The sequence below is a fragment of the Myotis davidii genome, unplaced genomic scaffold (assembly GCF_000327345.1).
Source record: "Myotis davidii unplaced genomic scaffold, ASM32734v1 scaffold875, whole genome shotgun sequence".
Classification (NCBI taxonomy): Eukaryota; Metazoa; Chordata; class Mammalia; order Chiroptera; family Vespertilionidae; genus Myotis; species Myotis davidii.
In genome coordinates, this window is record NW_006286244.1 from 1,584,207 (window position 1) to 1,592,661 (window position 8,455).

Genomic DNA, 8,455 nt, shown 5'->3' on the forward strand with positions numbered 1-8,455 from the left:
CCCATCCTGTGCACCTGCTCGGGGAGACGGCCGGTCGCCGGCACTGGGCTCCCAGAGGCCTGTGTGGGCGCGTGACCAGCCGCGGGGTAGCTCCGACTTGGGCTGTAGACAGAAACCTTTTAGCTGCTCCTGTGTCCGCGGGAGTCAGACTCCGAGAGATGGGAGAAGAGCGCACGCTCGGTGCTCAGGCCCTTGTTGTTTACTCGGATTTCGTGTTGATAGAGTCGGTGGTTTGGGCAGACGACTTGGATAAATCTTCCAGAGCTTGTATCTTATTCCGGGTTCACAGCAAGCCCTTCATGTGCAGATGCGTCCGTTGGCGGTCCTAAGAGGGCTCCGGGGGTCCTGGCCCTCCCCCCTGCTGTTACTCGGTGGAATTAAAGCATCTCACCGCCTTTGAGGAGGGCCCTGGGGACATGGTGGTCTGAGGGCGTCCTTGAAGCCATCAGAGATGTCTGCAGAGCTGCCCTGATGTTAATGGTTTTAATTGAAGCACACTGAATTCTTTTCCTTAATCCACTTTCCCTCCTCCCTTCCCCAACTCCCACAGACCCTCAAAGCCCTGGAATTGTGCAGAGTATTTCTGTCCCATGGATACACAATCCTATGTAATAAAAGCCTAATATGCTAAGTGTCTGGTTGTCCAGTCAGCCGTTCAGCCAATCAGAGTGAATATGCTAATGATAGGCTAAGGCCGCTCAACTGCTCGCTATGACGTGTGCTGACCACCAGGGGGCAGATGCTCCGACTGGTAGGTTAGCTTGCTGCTGGGGTCCGGCCGATCAGGACTGAGCAAGACAGACGGACACATCTGGGACCTCAGGGGGATGTCAGAGAGCCGGTTTCGGCCCGATCCCGCAGGCCAGGCCGAAGAACCCCACTGGTGCACGAATTCGTGCATCGGGCCTCTAGGACGATTATAAAATGAAGGGAGAACTGCGAATCCTCTCTTAGAACAGCTATTCCCACACTTTCTCCCCTTGCACCTCTACCCGCGGAGAGGTTGTCGGGATGCAGGTCCCGGAGATGGAGGAGATGAGATGGCGTGCGTCTCATGATCATGTCCCCAGGGCCATGGGCCTCCCGGGACTCCGTGTGTGGGGGCCTGGAGGACGGAGTTGTGCTTGAGGAACCTGTGACTCACTGGGTGTCTGTGTTCCCCCAGGAGGACTGGAATGACATTGACCCGATTAAGAAGAAAGACCTGCACCACAGCAACATGGAAGAGAGAGGACAGAGCGTGGAGACCCTCCCTCCAGGTACGGCCGCACCGGGGCCCGGCCAGCCTCCGGCGGGCGGCTGGGGGTCAGGAAGTCCGTTTGCCACCAGCTGGGAATGAGCCGGAGGTGGCAGGGGAGCATGGGGCCTGTGGGGTGGAGTCTGGGCTTCACGGGGCAGGCAGAGAGCGGGGTTTGCCGACTTCCTTCGGGCCCATCAGTGGGCGGTGAAGTGCGTCTGCCGGGAGGTGACCAAAATCTGTTGAAAGGAAAAGTAGAATGAAATAAAAAACATAGGATGGTATGTACCAAGTCACAGCGTTTTAAAATACATATTTTTATTGATTTCAGAGAGGAAGGGAGAGGGGGAGAGAGAGAGAAACATCCGTGATGAGAGAGAATCATGGACCGGCTGCCTCCTGCACGCCCCACACTGGGGATGGAGCCCGCCACCCAGGCACGGGAATCGAACCGTGACCTCCTGGTTCATAGGCCGACGCTCAACCACTGAGCCACGCTGGCGCCTGGCCGACAACGACATTTAGACACGTCACACACAGAGGAAAACGCAGCGCTTCCCTTTAAACTTTAGAAAGGAAAGGGCTGGCTACTCCTTGATTTCAAGCCAGGTGTGCACCTCGCGATGCAAGCCAGACCGTGTCATGGTGTTTTTTTAAGTTATTTTGATGGCACAAATAATTTTATATATACATTGAGCGTATTTAACCCGTAACATCCATGTTTTTTATTTTCTTATATTTTCTATTAAATAGTTTTTAGCCACTTTTTAAATTTTCTATTTTTTTTTTTCATCCTTAAAAATGAACTGTGGCCCTGGCCAGTTTGTCTCAATGGTTAGAGCGTCCGCCCTCAGATCGAAGGGTCACGGGTTCGATTCCCAGTCAAGGGCATGTACCTCGGTTGCAAGCTGGATCCCCTGCCGGGGTCAGGGTACATGTGCGAGGCAACCAGTAGGTGTGTCTCTCTCGCATCAATGTTTCTCTCTCTCATCCCCTCCTCCCTCCCTTTCACGCTCTCTAAAAATCAATGGAAAAAGGCCTCAGGTGACAATTAAAAAAAAAAAAGAATTGGGCAGGATCCTTCTTTCAGAAGACAGTTTCTCACGGGGGAGCGAAGTTCTCCCTATCTCGCCCGTGACACATAACGATCTTTGCGGCCCCCGTCATTTAAATGGATATATTTGTTTGTCATCCTGGCGTCTGTTTCATGCTGTCGCCTAATGACCTTTTAGAGGGAGAATATCGGGGATTTTTTTTTCCCTTTTAAGCATAGTGAAATGGCATTCAATTGGCCGCCGACCAGGAGGCCATAAATAAATCTGAGAGCTTTGTCCTTTGATTTAAAATATATTCTCTTAAAAAAAATTTCCCTTCTGCCACTTTCCCAGAAGCGGCTGCTCCTTGTCCACGGGGTTTGCAGTTCATTAAGCCCGTCTTCCCCGGAGGGTTGGAGGGAAGACGTGTAGTTCAGTCAGGAGGCCAGTGCAGAATTGTGAGTCTTCTGCTGTCCCGGCCCCGTGGGACCCGCCCCGGCCAAGGCATTCCCTGCCCTGGTCCACCTGCGGGGGGTGGCAGGTGTCTGCCCTCCTGAGGGGGCATCTGTCAGGGCCCAAGAGGTCTCCAATCTGAGACCCATGTGTGTGACTCTGAGCACTTGCGTGTCCACGTGTTTCGTGGTGTTAATCCTTGGAAGGTTCGTTTTCATAGATTTGCATTATTGTTCCTTTATTTGTTTTTAAAATATATTTGTATTGATGTCAGAGAGGCGGGGAGAGGGGCGAGAGAGAGAGAAACATCCATGATAAGAGAGAATCATGGATCGGCTGGGTTTCATCGCCCCGCACTGGGTTTGGAGCCTGCAACCCGGGCACGTGCCCTTGACCGGGAATCGAACCCTGACCTCCTGGCTCGTAGGTTGATGCTCAGCCACTGAGCCACGCCGGCTGGCCGGGCTGGGCGCTGATCCTGGATGTGGCACTGTCCCCGGGGTGCGCCCTCCCACTGGTCTCTGTGCCCCGTCCCACGCCCTCTGCTCTGCTCCTCACAGGCAAAGTGCGGTGGCGAGACTTCAACCAGGAAGCGTACGTCGGGGGGACCATGGTCCGCTCCGGGCAGGACCCCTACGCCCGCAACAAGTTCAACCAAGTGGAGAGCGACAAACTGCGGATGGACAGGGCCATCCCCGACACCAGGCACGACCAGTGAGTACCGAGTGGGTGTGACCTGGGCCGCCTGCTTCCCACGGCCCCACCCGGGCAGTGGCTGTCCCTGCGGCGACGCTCACCGTGGCGGCCGCCCTGGGAAACGGAACACTGTGGTGTCTTCGCTGGGCAGTCAGCGTGGACCGACTCGGAGGCGCGTGGCAGTGGACCTGCCCCCGCAGGAGCGAGGACCCGGGCGGGGCCGGATTCTAGTCCAGGTGCCCGTGGCCGGACCTGGAGGCTGGGTTGCTGGCCGGCACGTGGGAACCGGCAGGAGAAAGTTGTGTTAAAATATACTCACAAAACAAGCATAATTTTCCATTCCTTTTTAAAAATATATATATTGTATTGAATTCAGAGAGGAAGGGAGAGAGAGAGAGAAACATCCATGATGAGAGAGAAGCATGGATCGGCTGCCTCTTGCACGCCCCACACTGGGGATGGAGCCCCCAACCCAGGCCTGTGCCCTTGGCCGGAAATCGAATCCGGGACCCTTCATTCCTTCAGGCTGATGCTCTATCCACGGAGCCACACCAGCCAGGGCTGCCGTGTCACATACAGAAATTTTTTGATCTTTGCAACCATAGTAAAACAAAGACTTCTATTTTTGTTATTTATTTTATAGATTTAAATGCCATTTAACAAAGAAAAATCAACCAAAAAAATGAGTTCACATGTCACCTCTGACACGCGTGTCACAGGTTCGCCACCACTGAGCTAGAGCCGTAATTGTCCATTCTTCCCAGCCCTGTGGGAAGGAAAAAAACGTAAATTCTTGCTTATTGGGACAGTTCGCGTTGGAAAAGGTCTAGATAAGCGGTTCTCAACCTGTGGGTCGCGAGCCCTTTGGGGGTCGAACGACCCTTTCACAGGGGTCGCCTAAGACCATCGGAAAACACGTATATAATGACATATTGTTTTTGCGATGAATCACTGTGCTTTCATGATGTTCAATTTGTAACAATGACATTGGGGGTCACCACAACATGAGGAACTGTATGAAAGGGTCGCGGCCTTGGGAAGGTTGAGAACTGCTGGTCTAGAGACTAGCAGGGCAGCAAAGAGCCCAGACGGGGAGACACACACTCTCTCTGCCACCAGCCTGAGGTCTGACGGGAGCAGCTCTTGTCCGCGTCCCTCTCTGGGGATCGGGCACCTGTGGGTGGAGGGCACCCGCGTTTCACAGACTCAGCTCGGGAGGTCTCCAGGCATCTGTCCTGAGCCGTGTCACCGTGGGAAAGTGCTACCCTCTCTCTGCCTCTGAGTCTTGCTGGTTGGGATCTTCTCCCGGGAGACGGTTCCCGGGACCCTTAGCCGGCCGGTTGTGGTCAGGGGAAGGAGCCACACGCGGGGCCTGACAGGTGCCTGGGTGCTGGCCAGTTCCTGTGAGAGTCACTCGCCATCACGGAGGGGAGCGAGGGGTGCGTCTGCTGAGGCTCAGGGGCCGTGCGTGGGCCCTGGGGTTTCAGTCCCCACGGGTCCCAGGTGCATGCACCCCCACCACCCTCCCTCCAGGGCACGTGGCACCCGGACTGTGCCACCCGCCTCCCCTGCGCCCCACGCCCCGGCCCGTTCATGCCGCCCTCACATGCTGCTGGGCACGGAGGGCGTCCCCATTGCACGGAGAGCGACCCGAGGTCCTGCGGTGGCCACAGCGTGCCTGGTGATGAGGAGCAGTGACCTAGAGCTGAAAGGGTCCGTGTGAGTGTGGAGAGGGGCCTGGGCCCTAACTCAGGACGGGGGTGAAGTCCCAGCCGAATGGGGCGCAGAACCCCTCCCTGGGGCCGGGCTCCCCGGCTTGGTCACGTTCCCCTGAGATGGTGTGAGTCTCGTTTCTCCGTTCGGTGTCAGGGCCCATGTCCCTGCTGCGGCTTGTCCGGTGAGAGCCGAGAGCGGACGGCGTGCTGTCTGACGGCCCGTCAGGCGTGCTCTCTCGCAAGTCCCTTAAAAGTTCCCCAAACTATACATATGTAATTTTTTTTTTCAGTGTTTGAAATAGGGAGTTTATCCAAGCAGATGTTTGAACAGTCCTCCCCTGGTGGGGTGCGTTTGAGGTGGGTTTAATTTTAGTGCCAGCTACTGTCGGTGCATTTGCATGTGTTAAAGGAGCAGCTGGGACGCCTTCCGTTTGTGTGGGGCTGAGGCTAAATTAAAGCCCCCCCACCCCCCCAGAGTCAGTTGGCTGCCAGGGCATCCTGTCCTCAGAGTATAAGCCCTAGAACCCCATTCTTTTTAAAACTATAGATATATAAAGTTTATTATTATTATTAATATTATTATTATTGATTTCAGAGAGGAAGGTTAGGCAGTTTAGGTTTCCAGGAAAATGGAGTAGGAAGCACAGAGAGCTCCTCGCATGCACCCCCCTCTCTATTTTATATATATATATATTTTTTTATTTTATTTTTGTTTTACAAAATTCCAACTTGAGGGCCGGCATTTCAGTCCTGGGCTGTGCTGTGGAGTCTCGCCAGAAAGGCAGGGTTGACGTCAACTGTTTGAAAAGAGGGGCTCATCAGGATTAAGGGCTGTGGGGAAAGACACAGCCAGCTTCTCCTCGGGACTCGGGAAGAATAAACATTGCTGAGGCCAAGAAAAAGTTAACATAAACGCAGCCCCGTGGAGGGACGCCTCAGCGAAGGCAGCGATTATGGGGCTCAGAGTCTTATTTTTAGGGGAGAGGAATCGGGGAAAACAGCAGACGCAGGCCCTGGCCAGGGTGGCTCAGTGGATAGAGTGTCGCCCCACACACTGAAGGGTCCCGGGTTCGATTCCGGTCAAAGGCACATGCCTGGGTTGCGGGCTTGATCGCCCCAGGAGAGGGCGTGCAGGAGGCAGCCGATCAATGATTGTCTCTCATCATTGATGTTTCTATCTCTCGCTCTCTCTCTGAAATAAATAAAAACATATTTTAAAAAATAAATAAGTAATAAATATTGCCCTTCTATCAGCTCGTTGCATTCCTGGCTTATCAGACCCTAAGATCAATGAGCACTTGTGCTATTTCCCGCACAGCGGGCAGACCCAACCCTCTGCCCTCTGCCCACGCTCCTCTGCCCTCATGCTCGTGCGTCCCGTGGTTGACGTGTAAACTCCACGGGACTGCTTTCTCTGTCTCAGGCCGTCCGTGGGTTCAGATCTGTCCACATGTGTATGTTTCTGTGTCCCGCCTGCGATTGTTTTCCCAGTTCGCCGTCTGCGTATGTCTGCGTGTCTCTCTCTCTCTCTCTCTCTCAGTGCCCGTTTGCCGGCGGCGAATTCAGTCTTCTTTTTTTTTCTCCGTCTGAAAACATCTTTATTTCACGTTCACTCTTGAAGGGTCCTGTCCCTGAGTGAGGCACTGGGGCTGACGGCGACCTGGCGCTTCTCACTGTCGCCCCACTGTCTTCGCTTCCCCCGCTCCAGTGAAATAGCAACCAGATCTTACCGTGTGACAGCACTTTGATTTTTTTTTCCTTGAAGCTATTTCTCTTTCTCTCTGGTTTCCAGCGGCGTGTCGACAACGTGCCTGGATTTTTTTTATGGATATGGAAGCTGTTTGGGGTTTTTGCAGGAGTTTCTGTGTCCGTTTAGCTTGGGCCCTGTTTTATCTCCCCTCTCCCTTTGGACCCCTAATTGCAACTTCATCAGGGGTGTCCCCGGGTCCCCCTGTCCCTCTCATGTTCTCTTCTGTGTTTTCAATGTATTGGTTATTCCCTGGGCTACAATCTAGATGCAATTCTACTGGCCTGCCTTCTGTCCCCGGGTCCGCTCCTCTATCTTGAATATATCTTTTATATATATATATATTTTATTGATTTTTTTACAGAGAGGAAGGGAGAGAGATAGAGAGTCAGAAACATGGATGAGAGAGAAACATCGATTAGCTGCCTCCTGCACACCCCCCAGTGGGGATGTGCCCGCAACCCAGGTACATGCCCTTGACCGGAACCGAACCTGGGACCCGTCAGTCCGCAGGCCGACGCTCTATCCACTGAGCCAAACCGGTTCCGGCATATCTTGAATATATCTATTCTGCTTTTCAATCCACCTATGGAATTCTTTATTTCTGTTATATCTCACTGTGAATGAACAAATAGAGGGTGTTCCCTCCCCCCCCAAAAAAAATGTATACACACGCTTTGAATAATGATAAGGGCGGTGTCGATTAAGATACACCTCATTGTCAAAATGGAGCTGTCCGCTGTGACCATGCGTGTGCATTTTGTCGGGGACACGCCGTCGAGCGAGATTTAAAGGCTGGAGCTGATGGTCTCATCCCCTTCTCCCTCTCCTCGGAATTTAATGTTTACTTTATGTTGATTAAAGTGGTTTCGGAGTGCGGCGTTAGGATCTTTATCTCCACACCCACTTTGAAATTACCAAGATATTGCTCTGTCTCATTCGTCTGGAATTGCGCTTTTGGTTTCCTTTTGAATACTATGTTTATGTAGAAGAAATGGCAGGAAATTGATTTTTTTTTCACTGGTCTAAACTTCAGGCTTTTTCTTTTTTCTTTCACTTTATTGCGATGTAGGCAGACGGAACAAGGTGATGGTTTTCCTGGGAGTCTACGGAGGCTTACAGGGGGCGTGCCGTTGGTGACAGCAGCACCTAGAATAGAATTCTTGTTCCAGACACTTAGGAGCCCGACTCAACGGCCTCCTCCTGGTCATCTCACTGTTGCCCCGGTGGTTTCATAGATGAAAGAACTGCGCCCTGCCCGGCCGGTGTGGCTCAGTGGTTGAGCATCGACCTATGAACCAGGAGATCACGGTTCCATTCCCGGTCGGGGCACATGCCCGGGTTGTGGGCTCCATCCCCAGGGTGGGGCGTGCAGGAGGCAGCCGATCCATGACGCGCTCTCATCATGGATATTTCTCTCTCTCTTCCTCTCTCTAAAAAGCAATAAAAACATATTTTTTACAAAAGACGGTGGGCAGCAGATAGGAGACACGCACATCTCTGCACAGAGCAGTGAGTATAGGGACTGAATCCCCGACAAGTGGGACGCCAGCGTTCCCGTGTCGGGAGGAAG

The 8,455-nt window shown here is 53.2% G+C and overlaps 1 long non-coding RNA gene across 1 annotated transcript in view; it reads left to right on the forward strand.

The window, feature by feature from the left end:
• LOC102761659 overlaps positions 1-3,747 on the forward strand; it is a 9,562-nt gene extending 5,815 nt beyond the window's left edge. The window contains exons 2-3 of the long non-coding RNA XR_435346.2: positions 1,166-1,259; positions 3,285-3,747. This is a non-coding gene — a long non-coding RNA (uncharacterized LOC102761659). The remainder of the gene's footprint in view (positions 1-1,165; positions 1,260-3,284) is intronic.
• Positions 3,748-8,455: the final 4,708 nt, after the last annotated feature.